General features: G+C 41.8%; 1 protein-coding gene across 3 annotated transcripts in view; it reads right to left on the bottom strand.

The window, feature by feature from the left end:
* The window catches only part of LOC139356711 (uncharacterized), a 122,924-nt gene that overhangs the window by 4,626 nt on the left and 96,242 nt on the right, over positions 1 to 22,056 (bottom strand). The window lies entirely within an intron of this gene.

The raw sequence follows: 22,056 nt of genomic DNA, 5'->3' as shown, positions 1-22,056 counted from the left end.
AAAAATACAAAAATTATCCAGGCATGGTGGTGCACACCTGTAATCCCAGCTATTCAGGAGGCTGAGGCAGGAGAATTCCTTAAACCCGGAAGGTGGAGATTGCAGTGAGCTGAAATTGCACCACTGCACTCCAGCCTGGGCAACAGAGTAAGACTCCATCTCAAAAAAAGATGTATTTTGCTGGAGCAATTAGTTCATAAAATCTTAGTACCACGTTATTCAATTCATCCTTCAACCTCTCAACTTCTATTAATTGAATTAATGATGGTTTACAGTGTAGCATGATATGTCCAAATGTAAAATACTGCACAAATAAATATATTGTTTTAGTATCATTGAGCACCATCTATGGAATAAGTTTCAGGAATCATACATATTTTAGTTAATCATGCTGTGGTGACGCTGAGACTGAGTCATTCCAAATTCATGCCAAACTCCTTCTCCTACTGCAGAAGCTGGAAAACTAAAAATCCCTTTGACCTTAGACCTCTTTGCAACTGAAGTGTGGGTATAATTTACATTCTGCTGATCAGAAGCACTTGCATAAACAGAGTTAGATGGGAAAAAAGCAGAGCACAGGTTTGCTCTGCTTTTGACAGTAGCAGCAACAGCAGCATGGTTCTGGAGTTGGCAGCTCTACCAGCAGCTTCCTGGTCATAGCAGAGGTGAAGTCGGAGCTTGTAGCAAAGGCGTCTCAACTTAGCAGGCAGATTCTTGGTTTCACGACTTCCTGACTGTAGGTTCCTTTAGTGAGTCTGTTCTGTGGAGTGGCCCTAGAGTCTGCTTCTTCAGCTCTCGTAATGATTCTTTAAGCCACTTGTATCAATCATCGGTTGCCACCATAATGCTGTATAACAAATACTCTCAAATGCAGCAACTTAAAATAATAACCATTTATTATTGCTTATGAATCTCTGGGTCAGTTGGCCAGTTCTGCTCATGTAGGTTGAGCTTGGCTAATCCCACTAAGCCTGCTTGTGGATTTGTGGCCAGCTGATGGGTTAGCTAGAAACTGGCTGGTCTCAGTTGGCTTCAGCTAGGACAACTCTTCAAGGTTCCACATGGGCTCTCATCTTCTAGCAGGCTAGCCTGGATTGTTCTCATGGCAAAGGAAAGATTCCAAAAGGGATCCAAAGTACAGAGGATTCCAAAGGATTTCAAAGTATGTGAGGCCTGTTGAGGACTTGGCTTAGAAATAGCATACCGTCACCTCTACCACATTCTGTTAGCCAAAGCAGGTTAAAAGGCCATCCCAGATTCAAGGGCCAGGGAAATAGACTCAACCCCTACATGGAAGGAGTGGCAAAGTCACGTTGTAAAGGAAGAATGAAGAATTGGTAGACTAGTATTGCAATAGGTCTTCCTCACTACTGAATACCCTGAAAATACCCTTTCTGTTTTGAATAGCTAGAATAAATTGTATTATCTGCAATTTAACTCTGACCAATACAATGCCAGGTCAGACACATATGTACATCTTAATTCCCTCTTAAAACTCCATAAAATGACAGTAACTGAATGCCAGGGCAGACATGCATTCATCTCAATTTCCTCTTAAAACTTCATGAAATGACAGCAAATGAATAAAACAGGTATAAACCAGTGATGTCAAAGAGAATGGCAGAGGGGACAACTGTAAAATAGAAATATTAACAAATATTGAAGTTATGGAGAGCAGTCTGTTGCAGATGGGGTTCTCTGGAAAGCAGACTCGGAGATGAAGTTTAACATGCTGAATGTCTGTTAATGAGGGTTCCTGAGATCAACACCTGTGGAAGGGAGGTCAACGGAGTAGAACTGGGTAGAAGGAGAAGTCAAGCTGCAAGGCAGGCCTGACAGCCTCAGCCAGCCCCATGAGAAATCATGAACTAAACTGGTTTGTCAGAGGTGTCCTGCCTTGGGCCAAAATGAGCCTCCTTAGGAAGCTGTAACCTTGGAAAAAGTGGCTATCTGCCGTGGAGGTAACCTCTAAAGGAGCTGACAGCAGAAAGCACTCTGAGTAAGAGCAGCAACACATCCTTCTTTGAAGTGGAATATGGACAGCGCATCACTGAAAGCATGTTCCTGTTTAATCAGTCAGTATTCCTAACAAGCAGTACATACTTGAAGGCTTACACACACAAAAAAACTCTGGTCCTATTGGGAGCTAGTTTCAATGCAGCTGTTAGACCCTTAGTCTTCAGACCTTCAGGAGTGAAGGAGAGTACCTGTCAGCATGAGTTCCTTTTGCCACAGTGTAGAGTCCCAGATGGAACATTGCCTCATCCTGTCCAATTCCTGCCTTAGCAAAGAACTGACTCCTCCTATTGCCAGGATCCTAAAAAGAATCCTTTATCTTTTTCATAAGCTTTCCAGCCAACTTCTGGTTCAAAACTCTCCGAGACAAAACACTGGATCTGCATCTCCTCCTTTCCCTTCCCTAGGCTGGTCGCCCCTTCCTTGCTTTGTGGCAAAGTGGTTATGTTTTGCTCCGGGGGCAGATCATCCACAGCCTTGTGTTTCTAGACATTCTGGTAGCATTGGTGCCATTCAAACAACGAGGAAAGCCAGATCCAGGAGCAAACAGGACATTCTGCTTATGATGTCCATAGCCAAAGGAAGGATGGGAATTGGGTACAGAGAGGAGCAGAGAAACCCCAGCCCTAGAAGAGAGCTAGAAAAAAGGAACTGGATCTGAGGAGCTGTGCAGACTTGTATTTTTATCTATGAAACTACAAAACATGATATGAAGGAAAATTGTCCACATTTGTGAACCAAAAGAAAAAAAATTGGCTCCCTAAAATTAATTCCAATTGCAGTCATTTATAAACCGGCTACTACCACTTATGCCTAATTACCATGCAGCACAGTAACAACCATACATGTCATAAAGTAGGTGATCAATTCATTGATTGGAAAGCTAAACGCTGCAAATATAGGGACAGACAATGTGCAAACATTTTGTGAATTGAAAAGTGTTACAGACATGGGAGCAGTTCTTGTCATTAGGCTATGAAGAATATTTCCTTTTGCATCCTTCCTCATCTTTGCTGTTCCTAAACAATGGGACTCACATAGTTTAACTGCAATCATCTCTTTGTCTCAAATTATTCTAAACAATACTTGTTCTGATTATTATTAGTATTGACTACAATTGGTTAAGTCCTTGCTACATGTCTTTAGATTGTCCATGCTGTACCATAACATTTCAGTCAGGAAATCAGAGCCACTACAGGTTGTACAGAAATAAGCGGCTTCATATAGAAATGCAAGCTTGCCCAGATGTGAGAGAAGGTAAAGTAGTGAAAGTCTAGACAGTGACGGCCCAAAGACTGGAAAAAAAAGTTGCTGATGACTTCAGCCTAAAGCCTGGAGTATGGGTAGAGAGCTGATGGGTGAAGATTGAGAATCCTGCCATCACTACAGAGTGAGAGCTCATAGAAAGGGCTGTGGACTCCCACATCTTGTGACCCTGTCTGATAAACCTCAGCAAGATTTACCCTGAGAACAGTGGTCTCCCCTCACTTCTGCCTACCGAGTCTTGCACAAGTCGCAAACTCAAAGTCTCATTCACTAACTCCAACCTGGAATTACATAAGAAAGGAGATTCTGGGAAAGGTAGTTCCCAGCCTTAGACAAGCATGGCGCTGATGGTGTGGAGTGACCAACAGGCTGTCCAGCATACAGACAAGTCTACTATGTAGGATGTAGGTGTTACGGTTAATATTTTTTGGCAGATAAAATTATGAGATATTTAATAACTTGCCTGAGGTCACATGCTAATCAGTGACAGAGCTAAAAGTCAAACCCAGGTTGGTCTGATGCTCATGATCCTACCTTAACAACTCTTCTCTAACAGTCCTTCAAAATCTACATGAGTACTATTAATTGTCACAATATTTCTTCTAATATTATGTCCTGTCTCTGTGACTACCAGAGGCATATATTTTGACTATTCTAAAACATTGTGAATAAAAGATATAGATCTTGGGATTACAGCAACGTGTCAGGGATGCATTCCTACTTTGGGGCCCAAGCTGGGACATTTCTGCTGCCCTCAGTAGCAGGTGAACTGTTAGGCAGCTTACAGAGCTGCCTTACTAGAAAGTCCTTTTTCCTCCTCTGGTTGAAGAAAAATTAATATCTACAGTCCTCAATTCTCCAGTCTTTTCCAAGTACTGTGCCCTACACAATGCTTCCTTGAACGTATGTTTGGAGGGAGGAAAGGGCATGTGTTCTTTAACTTCAAATTGAATGTAAACAGCTTTAAGGGGAACATTTGGAGAACTTCCCATGTGCTCCTCTCACTTTGTGAGATAGAGTGGCTATTATCGAATTGTGGGAAATGCAATGGGGAAAGTTTGCAGCTGGAGTTGGTTTAACAGCAGAATGAAGAAAGGAGGGTGCATTAGGAACAATATGCATAAGGGGCAAGAATGTATGAGCTCTCATGGGCCAAGCTGGACAGATAGAGAGGACCAACCTGGAGTCATGTTCAATCCCGCCTAACAGTATTCCCTGGAGGGGAAATGTGACCCAACTGTGGATTGCCAGAAGTCCAGGTGCTGAGAGTGAGATCAGTGTGGTCCCTGAAGTGCAGCCCTGCCCACAAAAAGGGAGCTGCAGTCAGAGGTCCTCACTGGGTAGGCCTCCAAAAACATCCCTCAAGGGAAAGAGCCAGCAATTGTGCACCTGCCACCTCAGAGGAAATCACTGGATTACAAACTGCACAAGCCACAAAAGGCCTTTTTTCATTAATCCTCTCTCCTTGTGAGCCCAGCTCTGAAAATGTCAGAAATAGCATCTAGAAAGCAGAGAGTAGTAGAAGGAGAAGCCAAGAAGTAGAAATGTCAAGTATGCATCTCTTTGAACACAGATATCCAAGTCCTAACCAGACACATGGTTGGGAAGGTAGAAAGACAGGAAGAAGGGAAAGGGGAACCAGATCAGAGTTTTATGCTGTATGAGAACTTTAAAAATCATGAAAAGGAGGCTGTTCTTCTGACTAAAAGTAACCAAAAGATTTTTTATTTCCTAACTAGGAGTAACTGAAGAAGTTTGGAACCTAGACGAGATTGCATCCGGGAATGGGATTTAGCAGGGAGCAATGGGAAATAATAAAGTATTTCCCCTATTCAGTCCAACTTGTAAATAAAATGATCATACCAATGTAATAGAAACAATGAGAGAACATAAAAGGATTCTTAGAAACTAAAAACATTATAGGAGAATTTTTAAATGGTGTATAAGAGTTAGAAAATAAAGCTGAGGAAATCTCTTGGAAACTAGAACAAAAAGAAAACAATCACATAAAAGACAATAAAAGTCAACAGTTATCAGGAAGACCCAGAAAATGATATCATAACACCTCTGTTTGAAGAAAGAGAAAACCAGAAAAAAAAAAAAAAAAGTAGAGAAGGAAATTACCAAAGAAACAATGCAAGAAATCTTCCCAGAATTGAAGACATAAGTTTCCAAATTAAAAGTGCTCACCCTGCACATGCATTAATTCATTCTGTAAATATGTGAATGCACCTTTTAAGTGCTAGGTGCAGTTCTGGAACTACGGCAGACACTGAAACAGGAAAGTCTCTGCTATGGAGCTTGCATTCTACTGGAGGGAGACAAGTAAGAAAGAAAGAAAGAATTATATCATGTGTCAGATGGTGATAGGAATTATTAAGTAAAATAAACCTGCATAAAGGAGTATGTGATGAGGGGGTGTGGGGGAGGGATCACTGTTTGAGATCGTATGGTTAAAGATCTCTCTGATAAGTGACATTTGAGCAGAGGGGGTGAGAGATGCAGATATGCTAGGAATGTAAGCACGGCAAGGGCAAGGTTCTTTGTCCACTTTGTTTACTGATGTATCCCAACTACCTGGAGCTTAGTTGGTACTCAACAAACATTTGTTGAATGAATGAATCTGTTCCATATGCTCTTGCATAAGGAAAAGCATATGCAAAAACCCTGAGACAAAAACAAGAAAGCTAATATGGCTGTAGCAGAGGAAGCTCTGGGGGTAATGGTAGGTGATGACCTTGGAGGCAGTGGCTAGAACTTTCGATTTTATTCCGAGACATGGAAATTCATTGCAGAGTTCTGAACATCATAGTGTCATGATACAATTTACATTGTTATAAAACTTACCCTTGCATCTGTGAAGAAAATAGATGGCAACAAGACAAGGATGGGAGCAGGAAGACCCTCCCAGTCCAGGCAAATATTACCAGTGGCTAAGAGTAAGGTAGTATCAGTGAAGAAGGGATCCTATTATTGATAGATCTTAAAGCAGAATAGACATGGCTTGCTGATTAATTAAACGTTATGTGTGAGAGAAAGAGAAAAGTTAAGGATGAAGCCAAAGTTTTTAACCTAAACAACTAGGAGGATGGAGAGGGAAACAGAGGAACCAGTTGCAAGGTGAGAACTTAAGGGTTATTTTGGATTTATTAATTTTAAGATGCCAAAATGACAAGTGGAGATGCCACATGGATTTCTTTGCTAAATAAATAAATTGGCAGAGAAATTACATATTCAAGTTTATCCTCCTCAATATAGTGTATCTATCTCAAGGGCCACATGAGTGACCTGATTTTAAGGCTCATTTCCAATCTTGACAATGCAGAATTCCTTTTCTCACAGCTAGAGTAAAAGCTGTTGATTCTCTCCTTTTACGGTGCCTGCAGGATTTTTTCTTTCACATGTGCACCCTTCCTTTTCCACATTACATCCTCCCTCTTTCCTCTATATTCTTGGGGCATAGGTTCCTCTTATTTTGTGTGTGTTGCAGGGGAGGTAGAGGGAAAACAAGCAAACCCTTCATTTGGCCATTCTGTTCTTTCTTCTTCATTTCCCTAACTAAACTTTGTCACTTTCCCCTCCAATCATGGATAGAGTTTTCACTTTTTTTTTTTTTTTAATATTGAGACAGAGTCTCACTCTGTTGCACAGGCTGGAGTGCAGTGGTGCTATCTCAGCTCATGGCAACCTCTGCCTCCTAGGGTCAAGCAATTCTTCCACCTCAGCCTCCCAGGTAGCTGGGATTACAGGCACGTGCCACCACACCCGGCTAATTTTTTTTATTTTTAGTGAAGATAGAGTTTCTCTATGTGGCCAGGCTGGTCTTGAACTCCTGACCTCAAGTGATCTGCCCCCCTCAGCCTCCCAAAGTGCTGGGATTATAGGCATGAGCCACTGCACCCAGCCTGAGCTTTCACTTCTTAACCCTGACTTCCATCTTCAAACCCATCACCAAACCAGTCCTTTAAAGGCCAAGCCTTTGGGCTGTTCTCCAGTCTCCTTCACCCTCGGTGCGGCTCTGCACCCTTCCCTGTGTTGACTTCTCATTGTAGGCCTCCCCTGGGATTCATCCTTGGTCACCTGCTGTCCTATCTGCATGCTTCCTCCCTCAGAAAGCTCATCCATCCCCATAACTGCAGTGAGCACCTCTGCACTGATGACTCTCAACCATAATGTTCAGTCTTGACTTCCTGTCAGAGCTTGGACTTCCTGAGAGGTAGTTAAGCAAAGTGGTGGTCTAGAATAAGCACTGGATTCAGATGGCTTGGGTTTAAATCCCAATTTAACTGTATAAACTTGGGGTCATCTTTAACTTCTCATCCTTCATAAAATGGGGATAATAAGAATATCTGTCTCAAACAGTTTCCTTGAGGATAAAATAAAGGATAAAATAAGTTTACATGTGTAAAACACCTAGTGCCTGGCACATAGTAAATAATAAAGGTTAGTTATCATATTGGACATCACACCTTCACCAACCAACTCAATTTATACAACACCACCCTCCTCATTTGTTTCTCTCCCCCTTTAATCAACTGTCCTCCTGTTTTTCCATGGCGTCTCTATTTCTCAGATCCACATAATAGAACATATGTAATAATCTCTGACTTGCCTTTTACTTCAATTTCTTTATTCAGTCAGTTGACAGACAGATCTTGCTAATTTTCTTTCCTTTTTTTTTTTTTTTTTTGAGATGGAGTCTCACCCTGTCACCCAGGCTGCTGCAATGGCACAATTCTCCTGCTTCAGCCTCCCAAGTAGCTGGGATTACAGGTGCACACCACCACACCCGGCTAATTTTTTGTATCTTTAGTAGAGACAGGGTTTCACCACATTGGCCAGGCTGGTTTCGAACTCCTGACTTCATGATCCACCCGCCGCAGCCACTCAAAGCGCTGGGATTACAGGCGTGAGCCACCGTACCCGGCCAGGTCTTGCTAATTTTCTTAGAAATTTTTCCTTTGATATGTCACTTAAACCTTTTGCTTTCATCTTCTGCCCTCTACTATGCCTCAGTCCAGCCCCAGCTCCTCATGCCAAGGCAGCCAGGGCTACAGCCTCTTCGTAAGTCTCCATGGACTCAGCTCCGCAGCCCCAATAATGGAAATCTTCTTTAGATCCCAAATATTGTTCTTTTCTTCACTCAGAAATGTTCAGTATTCCCAGTTTCCATTCCCATCAAGTGCAGAATCCTTTAGCTAGAGAGCACTTTCTAGAACTTCCACAATATGGCTCCACTCCGTACAACCTTATTTCCTTCCACTTTGCCTGCCCTGTCTCCCTACTGCACCAAGACCACGTCACATTCTTTCTGGTCTCTGCTTCTTGCATTTTGTTCTCGCCTAAATTTCCCTCCTCGCTCTTCTCTACCAATCTCAATCTACTTGTTCTTCAGTCCGGCTCAATCTCAGCTTCCTCCCTGAGGTGCACAAACCCACTTGACCTCATTCTTACTATTACTACAGCACCTGAAACCAACATTTGACCCTGATGACACATTGTGGCATATTATTCCATGTGGTTTCAAAATGTAAGTCATTTTTTGTGTGTATTAGATTATAAAATCCATTTTCTAAAGTTCAGTGTCCCTGCCCCACCCTTCCCTACTCCACACCTGGAAAAGCCATGAATCCATAGAAAAGACTCATAAATTGATAAAATATAAAAATACTACTATAATACACACTATACTATATGCCAAGGAGCTTTACATATATTAATTTGTTTAATCCTTACAATAATTCTATATTAGAAATAGTAGAAATATTATTATCCTCATTTTACAACTGAGAAAACTGAGGCACAGAGAGGCTAAGTAACTTGCCCATGATTGATCATGATTGATCACTGACTCAGAGTAATCTTCACATGTGGAAATACATGAAGAATGCAAAAATACAATCTAAGAAGATTATACTGTAAAAAATACACTGAAGACCCAAGGAAGCGAAATCCAAAACCTCACCCTCACTTCAGTAATACAAAATTTCTGTACTTCTGAGTTGTGAAGGGAACGAATAAGTAGGAGTCACTGTTTTTTTTTTTTAATCTTTTTGAGATAGTCTCACTCTGCTGCCCAGGCTGGAGTGCAGTGGCGTGATCTCAGTTCACTGCAACCTCCACCTCCCAGGTCCATGATTCTCATGCCTCAGATGCCCAAGCAGCTGGGATTATAGGTGCCCACCACCATGCCTAGCTAATTTTGTGTGTTTAGTAGAGATGGGTTTTCGCTATGTTGGCCAGGCTGGTCTTGAACTCCTGGCCCCAAGCCATCTGCCCACCTCAGCCTCCCAAAGTGCTGGGATTACAGGGGTAAGCCACCATGCCCAGCCAGGAGTTACATTTTTTATGATGCAGTTTGTCAGTTTTTGTTTACCTGATTCTAAATGAATCACAGAAGAAATCTAAAAAATACTGTTTCCCCTGTCCCCCATTTTTAGGTGGGGTCAATAGGATTGCTTTGAGAGCTCACTCAGGCCCAACCATCAGTCCGTTATGAAATAAGTATCCCCGTAAACTGGCAACTACCCAACTGCCCTATCCCGAAAGGGGTCAAGTGTTATGTGGTGTGCTCTGAAAGCCACACTTTCTTTGCCTTGTTACAAAGGAACAGTTCTGGCTGTTCACAAATAATGTAGTGCTATATTAGCTTGCGTCTGTTTGAAGATCAGTCAAATATCCCCCCAAACAGCAGCTAGTCTTTACCTACCTGAGCTTCAGGTGCTGTCCCTCCTCAGAAGGGAGTGCGAAGGGGCTGGGTGATCCCTTGATGTCTGGCTGAGCAGCCAACACCCTAACACTAAAGGCGACAGCCCCAAACGCTGGGTTCTTGCCCCAACACTCGTCACCTCCCATGTGTGAAGGAAAGACTACAGCCCATCTCCAGACTGAGGTGGCAAGTCGCAGAGTTGGACTAATCAGTCATTTTCCTGTGACCTAATTAGGAAGTTGTACCTCTTGGCTTTTGGTTTGAGAAGAGAAAACCAGTGGCCTGTTACCTCAGAAAACTCTGCCCGGCGAGAGGCCAGCTCTTCTGCTCTGATTGCCACATGGAGATTTTGCAAATCTGACTAAAAAGTTATTAAAATGGTTATGTTTGCCTACAATAGTAGGCACTTTTAAAATGAAAAGGAATTAAGAAACCTTGTTATATAACGAATGTTTTATGCCACCTCATTGGTATTCAAACATATATTTTTCCTAAGCTCAGATGATTTCCATATGGGTGAAAGACTTCAGATTTAACTGTATCAAAGATAATTAACAGGACTCTGAAATGGTAGTTACCTACATGTCATTCTACCTCCAACAAAATATTTGTGGGAGAGGATGTTTCAGCTGTCACACACATTCTTGACTGACATTTAAATGGATTATTAGCTGTCTTGCCCTAGCATCTATTATGCTTTAGTGGCTTCTATCCTCCAACCCCGCTGAAAGTGACTCAAGGCACTACAGATTCCAAAGGCAGCCTGCCAGATTAAGCAGAGAAACTGCAGGAAGCATCCCTACATTGTGAGAGAAAAGTCAGTGCAGTTCCCCTGAGATAGGTGTGCGTTAATGTAACCATGGTTTTTAATCTCCTCGAATACTCTCTCTGTACCTATGCATACCATGTACAGTAGGCTCAAAAGAAACATGATAATGGCTAACAGCTGGATTCTTTCTAGCAGTTTCTTATCAAGTGCCTCATAGTTTGCAGCTTCCCGGAACAAAGAGTGTCTCTGAGGCTTAAGCCTAGAAGCTTAATTTATAAACTGAGTGTAATGAACCTTGTCAGAATTGTATTACCACTTGGCTTGTACCATAATATATGTGTGGAGTGGCTATTGTATACAAGGATGACTTATTTTAACACACTGGAATTTTCCATTTGTTAACTGTCTCTCGGCCCTGGAATTGTCATTTTGCTTTTGTTTTTATTTCAATAGCTGCCATTTAGCCAGCTGCCATGAAGATAGCCATCGCCATCGATTCATTTGGGGTTACAATTCATGTATTAAGGTTAAATCCATATCTTTTATCCACCTTGGTTGAAGAACATGAAAGACCCTATACAACTGATCTAACACCTGTGTGTTCTCTCTCCTAAAAGTTAATACCCAATTCAGCTTGGTGCAGGTTTTAAAATTTAAATAAAAAAAGAAAGTTAACATCCAAGTTAAGCCTTGGTCCATGTCTAATCATTACAATCCTTCTGGAATCCACAAATGCCAAAGCATTTGCCCCAAAAAAACAGCCTGGAACCAACGTGTAATGAAGCCTTTCACCGGTCCCAGTTGACAGGGCTGGGAATCATCTTCCTTTCTTACCCAGTTGGCACAGATACATAGCAACTGAACAGCATTTTGTCTCCGGAAGAGTATTATTTCCTTAAATTACCATTAGGTACTAGTGTTGTGTTCACGAGCAGCTTGTACATGGCCAGACATATCTCAGGGAGACCAAACAAATCAGAAGCAACCCGCATGTGGAGAAACCATGTTGCAGAGTTTGAAACCTCTTAAGGTGGAGTAAGCAAAATCATCCTCCCATCTCAGCTGCCTGAGAAACTTGAGCCCCTGGCACCTGAACATCACCACAGCTCCAAGCAATGACACCATCTTTTGTTCTCTGGTTTATTTTTCTGCCTAACTCCTTCTGTCACCTGCCTCTTCCCTAGGGACTGAGCTAATAGAAGATTGGTACTTCTTTCAGCAAGTCCATCTGGTTCATTGAAATTTATCTCACAAAGAGTAGCAAGTCGAAAGATGGGAAGAGTGGCACAAAGTGGTCTAGTTTCTGTAAGTCCCCCGCCCACCCCCCACCAACTTGGTGGGGGGAAAAAAAGCAACAGCTTCCCTTTCACTGCAGCAGCAACCTGTAAGGTAACGGATCGTTTCAGGGCATTCAGATCTGGCCTACATTGGCGCTGATATTTATCGGGCTTATTCTGGTATTTTCTTCAGGTTAAACTTGTACTACTTCAGTGTCGCACTGAGAGTGTTCACAACCTGGAGGGAGTGAACAAGGCATATACAAAAGGTAATAATGCATTCGCAATATAAACAAAGAGCAAGGAAATCTTTATATTTCCCTGTAGATTCCTGCTATTTTAAGAAGCAGTGGTGGTTGTGCCACTTATTCATTTTTTTAACTACGAGTCGGATTTGCAGCATTCTCCTCCCTAGTCTGTGGCCAGAATAGCGTTTTCCGAACCATGGGCCTTAGTGCTAAAGAACGCACAATCTGCCTGGGTTTGAATCCTCGCTCTACTACACTAGTTGTGTGAGTTTAGGCAAGTTACTTAATCTCCATGTGCTTCAGTTTCCTCATCTGCAACATGGGGAAAATAATAGTGCCTATTTCTTTTTGTTTGGTTGTTTTTTGTTTTTGTTTTTGTCTTTTTGAGATGGAGTTTCTCTCCGTCTTGTTGCCCAGGCTGGAGTGCAATGGCACGATATCGGCTCACCACAACCCCTGCCTCCCGGGTTCAAGCAATTCTCCTGTCTCAGTCTCCTGAGTAGCTGAGATCACAGGCATGTGCCACCATGCCTGGATAATTTTTTTTTTTTTTTTTTTTTGTATTTTTAGTAGAGATGGGGTTTCTCCATGTTGGTCAGGCTGGTTTCGAACTCCTGACCTCAGGTGATCCACCTGCCTCAGCCTCCCAAAGTGCTGGGATTACAGGCGTGAGCCACTGCGCCCAGCCAATCGTGCTTATTTCGAGATGGTAGTGAGAATTAATTTAGTTAATACAGGTGAAAAAAATGTAAATAGTGACTGGCTAACTGTAAGTATTAAATATTATCATATTTCTATTCTACAGAACAGTAGTTCCAAGAGATATTTCTAGGGAAACAAGAGCCTGTGGTCAAGTAAGATTGAAAATGCTTCACACTAACATATGTCATCAAATCTACAAAGTTATTGATTACATACTGCTAGGAAAGAAAAAGCAATGCCAGTTAAACTAGGACATAATGCTTTCCCCAGGGATTTGGCGATTTTCCTGGTTTTAGTTGCATTGTGGCCTTGGTGAGTGGTAGCCACTCCTTGTGCACTGACCGCGGTAACAAAATACAGCCCCAGCTACTGGGTATGTTCCTTTCTTAAGTTCTATCAAGCACTTGGTTATTGCTTTGCAAGAATATAAGGAACTGTAGTGCTGTGGGCTGAATGCTTGTGTCCTCCTAAAATTCGTACATTGAAATCCTAACCCTTAAGGTGAAGGTAATAGGAGGTGGGGCCTTTGGGAGGTGATTAGGTCCTGAGGACAGGGCCCTTATGAATGGGATTAGTGCCCTTAAAAACATGCCTGAGACAGTAATATTCAGCCCCTATTCAGCCCCTATTCAACCTGAAGAAGTTACAGAAGATGACTCTTCATCCCTCTGTGACTGTTAGGGTTAAGGGTCCCCTTGTAAAAAGGGAGGGAAAATACGTCAGAGGCATTTGAACCAGAGCAACTCCATCTTGAACAGGAGCTGGCTAAAACAAGGATGAGACCTACTGGGCACCATTCCCAGGAGGTTAGACATTCTTAGTCACAGGATGAGACAGGAGGTTGGCACAAGATACAGGTCACAAAGACCCTGCTGATAAAACAGGATGAGGAAAAGAAGCTGGCCAAAACCCACTGAAACCAAGATAGGGATGGAAGTGGCCTCTAGTCATCCTCACTGCTCATTATATGCTAATTATAATGCATTAGCAAGCCGAGAGACATTCCTCCAGTGCCACGAGAGTTTACAAATGCCATGGCAATGTCAGGAAGTTACCCTGTATGGCCTAAAAAGGGGAGGAACAGAAAACCTCAGTTCAAGGAATTGCCCACCCTCTTCCTAGAAAACTCATGATAACCCACCCTTTGTTTGGCATATAATCAAGAAATAACTACAAGCAGCCCATGTGGCTACTCTGCCTTTAGAGTAGCCATTCTTTTGCTTCTTTACTTTCCTAATAAACTTGCTGTCACTTTAATAACAACAACAAAAAGGCCTGAGAGAATCTCATTGCCCCTTCCACTATGAGAGGACACGGTGAGAAAGCACCATTCATGAACCAGAAAGTGTGTGCCCTTACCAGACTCTGAATCTGCCAGTGCCTTCACCCTGGATGTTCTAGCCTCCAGAACTTCGAGAAATAAATTTCTGTTGCTTGTAAGCTACTTGGTCTGTGGCATTTTGTTATGGCAGCTCAAGTAGACTAAGACATGTAGTTAACCTGCAATGATGAGCTTCTGCCGCTTTACCATCTTATATACACCCGACTGCTCTGTTTCCATATCTTTTGACATATACAGTAACTTTTCATTTCAATACCAATTCATGGTGTGATCTTTATGAACATACTTTCAAAAGCAAGGAAACATCATTCTATGCTGTGCTAGGAATATACCTAACTCAGTTGATGTGACAACGAAAATAGCTATGGCCAACATCGCATGTACCCAGGCAACGACCACCACAGCACAACTGCTGCCTCACCAACAACTGCTATAAGATACCACTGATTGTCAGAAGCATCCTACTTCAGAGATAATAAAATACAGAGGGAAGCGCTACTTAGAATTGATGAAGTATTTATTCCCCCTTTAAGAGATCACCAATGCATATTAACATATTAAAGGTGCAAGGAAGCTCTGCAGTAACAAAACCCTCTTCCCTGCTTTAAGCCAATATTGGACCAGACAGCCCTCTTTACAAGTTATACCTATCAACATGTTGGCAAATTTATGTCAACATATTCTCCTGAAACAGAATCTAATGAATCTGAGCATAATCAAGTAATCACAAGGAATTTTTTTAACCGTGTTATAGTCAAGCAGCTGTATAGTCAACCAGGAAGACTGGCCCAATTGTGGAATCAAAGACAAAACAGTAGCCCCCACAGAAATCCTAGAGACTAATGATGATAAGTCAATATCTCCATAGTCTTAAAGAAGACACTTGCCGACCGGGCACGGTGGCTCATGCCTGTAATCCCAGCACTTTGGGAGGCTGAGGCAGGTGGATCACCTGAGGTCAAGAGTTTGAGACCAGCCTGGCCAGTATGGTGAAACCCCATCTCTACTAAAAATACAAAAATTAGCTGGGCATGGTGGTGCACACCTGTAGTCCCAGCTGCTTGGGAGGCTGAGGCAAAAGAACCGCTTGAATCCAGGAGGTGAAAGTTGCAGTGAGCCAAGATCATGCCACTGCACTCTAGCCTGGGTGACAGAGCAAGACTCCATCTCAAAAAAAAAAAAAAATTACAAAAATTAGCCAGGTGTGGTGGTGTGCACCTGCAGAGTAGTCCTAGCTACTCAGGAGGCTGAGACAGGAGAATTGCTTGAACCTGGGAGGTGGAAGTTGCAGTGAGCTGAGATCACACCACTGCACTCCAGTCTGGGAAATAGAGCGAGACTTCGTCTCAAAAAAAAAAAAAAAAAAGAAGGCACTTGCCTTGTCTCCAGGTCCAGAGTTGTTATCATGATAAGACTAACTGCTTAGTACTGGTCAAATTCCAGTTTAATAAATACTATTGAGCCCTTCATATACATTAAGTCCTGAGCTCAGCACCAGAGCTACGAAATGCTTATAGGACCTTTGTTTAATCATCTGCAAAAATGCAATAGTAATAATAACACAATAATAATAGCATTACTATTATTATGTATGCAGTGAAGTACTGTATGTACAGCACTTAATATAGTGCCTGGCTTGGAGGGTTGCAAGTGTCATTCCAGTGAGGAAGGTGGAAGGGAAATGTAGGAAATGCCGAAGGACCACAAGCCACTGGGAGCCATGGGGGCCACTGTCATTCCCCTGTCCCTTAGACTATAAGGGTGATTGCTATAGAGGCCACCGAGCAAATGGCTTACTGTCCTCTGGTTTAGTTTTAACTTTAGATTCAACTCATTCAAGTTCCTTTGGGCCCAAAAAATCACAAGAATGAAGCGAGGCTTTAGCCGGCCTGGCATCAGTCATCTGCCTCCTGCATAGGCTGGGGTTCAGCAGAGCACAGCAATGACTTATTTCACCTTCAGGTTTGTATTTGGTGTGAGAACCCACAGTGAGAGGGAGATCATTTGGCAAGGGCAGGGAGGGGCATATAAGCATCGGGAGGTGAGCCAGAGTCAGAAGTCAGCTCAGGGGCCTTCACATCCAGCCCAGATCAGGAGCTAAGTAAAGGTGGCACCTTGAATACTGGGCCCTCTGAACTGGCGGCCATCCAGGACTTCGTAAGATATCCAGCCCCACTTTAACTGGGCCCTGAACTGGAGTTAGAGCCACGCTAGGTACACAGATTCTAAAGACAGGGATACTTGTCCCCAGGGTACCCACTTCACAGCCACGCTCCTAGTTCTTTCTCCCTATCCAAGAGGCTTAGCCAGTCACTCCCACAGTACTGCGGTGCTTCTCACACTCACAGCCACTTGGCGGGAATATGTCAGGAGCTTAAACACTTAGACTCCTGCTAGGAAAGAGAAACTAATGTCAGAGAAAATGTTTAAAAGGAGAGTATTTGAAGGATGGGGAAACCATTAAATCAGAGCATGCTATTTTTCCCATTTTTCATTTTAAGTGACTCAAAAGTAGGGGAGGAAAAGGAAGAGACAATTCAACACTGCAGAAATGACCACTGACAGCTGTAAGCAAATGCCTGAATGTTCCCTTCTAGGCAAGATAGTACTGCTTTCTTTTACACAGCATCAGATCTCATTATGTTCTTTTGATAACTGAACACTACTTGGTAACATGGAGAATATATTAAAAATATTCATTAGAGAATTAATATGCTTCATTTCTTCAGATTAAGTGTTGTAATAAAGATATATTGTCTTTATGTGCCAAATATCTCTCAAAAGAATGAAGACCCTTAGAGTTTTAAAAATCTGATCGAATTCATTTACAAACTGCTAACTACTAGAAACAACCTGGTATAATATCCACCTGATGCCCCATAGATGGGTAACTAGTGTTACTGATTTGATTTCACTCATGCTCAGGGATTAGAGCAATCTACTTATGGTGCCTTCTTGCTTGCTTGCTTTTCTTTTTCTCTTTCTTTTTCTCTCTCTCTCTTTCTTCCTTCCTTCCTTCCTTTCTTTCTTTCTTTTCTTTCTCAATGTCTTTCTTTCTTTCCTTCTTTGACAGTCTCCTCTGTCACCCAGGCTGGAGCACAGTGACAATCATAGCTCACTGTATCCTCAAAATCCTGTGCTCAAGTGACCTTCCCGCTTGAGCCTCTCAAGTAGCTAGGACTACAGGCATGTACTACCCTGCCCAGCTGATTTTTTTTTTTTTTTTTTTGGTGAGACAGGGTGTTGCTATGTTGCCCAGGCTGGTGTTGAGCTCCCGGGCTCAAGTGGTCCTCCTGCCGAGGCCTCCCAAAGTATTGGGATTATAGGTGAGAGCCACTGTGCCAAGCCAACTTCTTAATAATTGAAGCAAAACACTACACAGACGTTGAAACTTCAATAATAAAGTTGATAACATTGAGTTGCCTTGGCTTCTCCATGTAGACATCAATAGGGATAAAGAACAACTTGTTGAATCAACAAAGATTATTCCCACACACAGGAGGAAAGGAAGAGCAAGGTAGAAGAGAACAAATGAATGGAAAGCTATGTGTCCAGAATCACAGGAATGAGTACAGGATAATAAAAGAGAAGAAAGATGTAGGTGAAGGGACGGAGACATATTCAAGGAAAAGCTTAGTAGTAAAGGCATATACTTAGCAGTAAAGGCATTTACAAACCAGTGAGGGAACTTAAAGATGATCAGAAATGGGGGCTAAGCATTTTTGTGGTGGCATCAGGAACTGCCTGGAGGATGGAGAAAGGCCCCAGAGAAAAAAGTGACATATATCATGGGTTTCCATGGTGATGATGACAGTGTCACTATCAGAGCATTATGACTTCAGAATAGAAACAAGGATATAATAATAGCATACAATAACATCTCCCTTTTAAATCCCTCCCAAAGCTCTTAGTATTTATTCATTAATTTTCACAACACCTATGAATTAGGTAGGGAGTATTACCTATTTTAGACATCAAAAAATCAGAAGCAATTGAAATGGCCACAAGGTCTGAAAAAGTATATTTTCTGCTAATCTCTCACCCTGCACTATAAACTTGTGGGATAATTGATATAAAGACTATTTCACTGGCGCTTAGGCTAAGTAATATGATGAGTTTTTGGAGGTAACCATTTTTGGGAAATGTACATTGGACCGACCACTGGAGAAAAAACTTTCTAACAAGTGTTCTTAGATTTCTTCTTTACTTATAAAATATGAGAAAGCAGAAATTTCAACCTTTTCAACAGCTGAGCATTGTTTTCCATATGTTTTGCATCAAAGACTGCCTGTCTGTCTTCCTCATGGCTTGCTTTCATTGCAACTGGCATTCTTTCAGGCTTTTTAAATTTTGGGGGGGGCTTTGTTTCACTTTACTCTTCTTCCCCCTCCCTTCCCCCTACTTCATTCATCTGCTCCATAACCCCCCTTCAAACACACCCTGAAAACCAGGGGTGGGACCGATGACTATATCACTATAAAATTCTTATTACTACTCATTCTTAGAATGATTAGGACACTCATTTAACCTGGAGAGGAAATTCATATTACAGTTGAAGAAGTTTTAGAATCAGACAAGGTGGGTTCTAATCCTGCCTCTGCCACCTGCCAGCAAAGTGGCCTTAGACCAACTACTTCTCTGATCTTAATTTTCTCCATCTATAAAGTAAAAATATATTTGTATATATTTCCCAGTGTTGTGAGCATAAAATTGGATAATGTATATAGAGCATTTAGCAAGAGTTATTCCTGAGGCTATGAAAACGCAGTTCCTATCTAGGTAGCTCTCCTTCCTCTTTCTCATACCCTATTTTGCAATCCCCACCTTGACTCTAAAGCCTTTTAATACTAATCTCCTTTCAGGGGTCTCTCTCTGTTCCCATCTTGAAGACAAAGAGCAACAATGCTCAGAAAAGCTATGTTCATATTCAGTATCTATTGGGACCTCGGGAAGTGGCTGAGGGACTGTAAATCCAGAAATCAAAATTTTATTGTGTTTCCTCCTTTCAAACGATGTGATCTTGGGTAAGCTGCTTCTCGGATCCTCAAGTTTCCTCTGTAAAATGACATCACAATGCCTACCTCATAGAAATTTTTTTTTTTTTTTTTTTTTTTTTTTTGAGACAAGTTTCACTCGTTGCCCAGGCTGGAGTGCAATGGCACAGTCTCAGCTCACCACAACCTCTGCCTCCCAGGTTCAAGCGATTCTCCTGCCTCAGCCTCTCGAGTAGCTGGGATTACAGGCATGTGCCAACACACCCAGTTAATTTTGTATTTTTAGTAGAGACGGGGGTTTTTCCACGTTGGTTAGGCTGGTCTTGAACTCCCAACCTCAGGTGATCTGCCCGCCTCAGCCTCCCAAAGTGCTGGGATTACAGGTGTGAGTCACTGCTCCCGGCCTTTATAGAGATCTTATGAAAGTTAAAAGTACTTATGAATATAAAAATGGCTTATACAGGAGCATAACACACAATCGATGTTCAATAAAGTGTGAACTGAACGTGACCGTGAATTAAAAATATTTCCTATCATTCTCTCTTTCCTAGAATTTAATAGTAATTAAGTAAATTCTGGTATATCCTGTGATGCAGTTACTAAAATCCTAGAGTACAACATTATTAACATGGGGAAAATGCTCATGATCTATTTCTAAGTGAATAGTATTTTGTATTATTTTTGGTTTTTTTTTTTAATTTATTTATTATTATTATACTTTAAGTTGTAGGGTACATGTGCATAACGTGCAGGTTTGTTACATATGTATACTTGTGCCATGTTGCTGTGCTGCACCCATCAACTCGTCATTTACATCAGGTATAACTCCCAATGCAATCCCTCCCCCCTCCCCCCTCCCCATGATAGGCCCCGGTGTGTGATGTTCCCCTTCCTGAGTCCAAGTGATCTCATTGTTCAGTTCCCACCTATGAGTGAGAACATGCGGTGTTTGGTTTTCTGTTCTTGTGATAGTTTGCTAAGAATGATGGTTTCCAGCTGCATCCATGTCCCTACAAAGGACACAAACTCATCCTTTTTGATGGCTGCATAGTATTCCATGGTGTATATGTGCCACATTTTCTTAATCCAATCTGTCACTGATGGACATTTGGGTTGATTCCAAGTCTTTGCTATTGTGAACAGTGCTGCAATAAACATACGTGTGCATGTGTCTTTATAGCAGCATAATTTATAATCCTTTGGGTATATACCCAGTAATGGGATGGCTGGGTCATATGGTACATCTAGTTCTAGATCCTTGAGGAATCGCCATACTGTTTTCCATAATGGTTGAACTAGTTTACAATCCCACCAACAGTGTAAAAGTGTTCCTATTTCTCCACATCCTCTCCAGCACCTGTTGTTTCCTGACTTTTTAATGATCGCCATTCTAACTGGTATGAGATGGTATCTCATTGTGGTTTTGATTTGCATTTCTCTGATGGCCAGTGATGATGAGCATTTTTTCATGTGTCTGTTGGCTGTATGAATGTCTTCTTTTGAGAAATGTCTGTTCATATCCTTTGCCCACTTTTTGATGGGGTTGTTTGTTTTTTTCTTGTAAATTTGTTTGAGTTCTTTGTAGGTTCTGGATCTTAGTCCTTTGTCAGATGAGTAGACTGCAAAAATTTTCTCCCATTCTGTAGGTTGCCTGTTCACTCTGATGGTAGTTTCTTTTGCTGTGCAGAAGCTCTTTAGTTTAATGAGATCCCATTTGTCAATTTTGGCTTTTGCTGCCGTTGCTTTTGGTGTTTTAGACATGAAGTCTTTGCCCATGCCTATGTCCTGAATGGTACTACCTAGGTTTTCCTCTAGGATTTCTATGGTATTAGGTCTAACATTTAAGTCTCTAATCCATCTTGAATTAATTTTCATATAAGGAGTAAGGAAATGCTCAATAAATTCGGTATTGATGGAACGTACCTCAAAATAATAAGAGCTATTTATGACAAACCCACAGCCAATATCATACTGAATGGGCAAAAACTGGAAAAATTCCCTTTGAAAACTGGCACAAGACAGGGATGCCCTCTCTCACCACTCCTATTCAACATAGTGTTGGAAGTTCTGGCTAGGGCAATTAGGCAAGAGAAAGAAATCAAGGGTATTCAGTTAGGAAAAGAAGAAGTCAAATTGTCCCTGTTTGCAGATGACATGATTGTATATTTAGAAAACCCCATTGTCTCAGCCCAAAATCTCCTTAAGCTGATAAGCAACTTCAGCAAAGTCTCAGGATACAAAATTAATGTGCAAAAATCACAAGCATTCTTATACACCAGTAACAGACAAACAGAGAGCCAAATCAGGAATGAACTTCCATTCACAATTGCTTCAAAGAGAATAAAATACCTAGGAATCCAACTTACAAGGGATGTAAAGGACCTCTTCAAGGAGAACTACAAACCACTGCTCAGTGAAATCAAAGAGGACACAAACAAATAGAAGAACATACCATGCTCATGGATAGGAAGAATCAATATAGTGAAAATGGCCATACTGCCCAAGGTAATTTATAGATTCAATGCCATCCCCATCAAGCTACCAATGAGTTTCTTCACAGAATTGGAAAAAACTGCTTTTAAGTTCATATGGAACCAAAAAAGAGCCCGCATCTCCAAGGCAATCCTAAGTCAAAAGAACAAAGCTGGAGGCATCACGCTACCTGACTTCAAACTATACTACAAGGCTACAGTAACCAAAACAGCATGGTACTGGTACCAAAACAGAGATATA

The sequence above is a fragment of the Macaca nemestrina genome, chromosome 10, assembly GCF_043159975.1.
Source record: "Macaca nemestrina isolate mMacNem1 chromosome 10, mMacNem.hap1, whole genome shotgun sequence".
NCBI lineage: Eukaryota > Metazoa > Chordata > Mammalia > Primates > Cercopithecidae > Macaca > Macaca nemestrina.
This window is presented reverse-complemented; position numbering and strand designations above follow the sequence as displayed.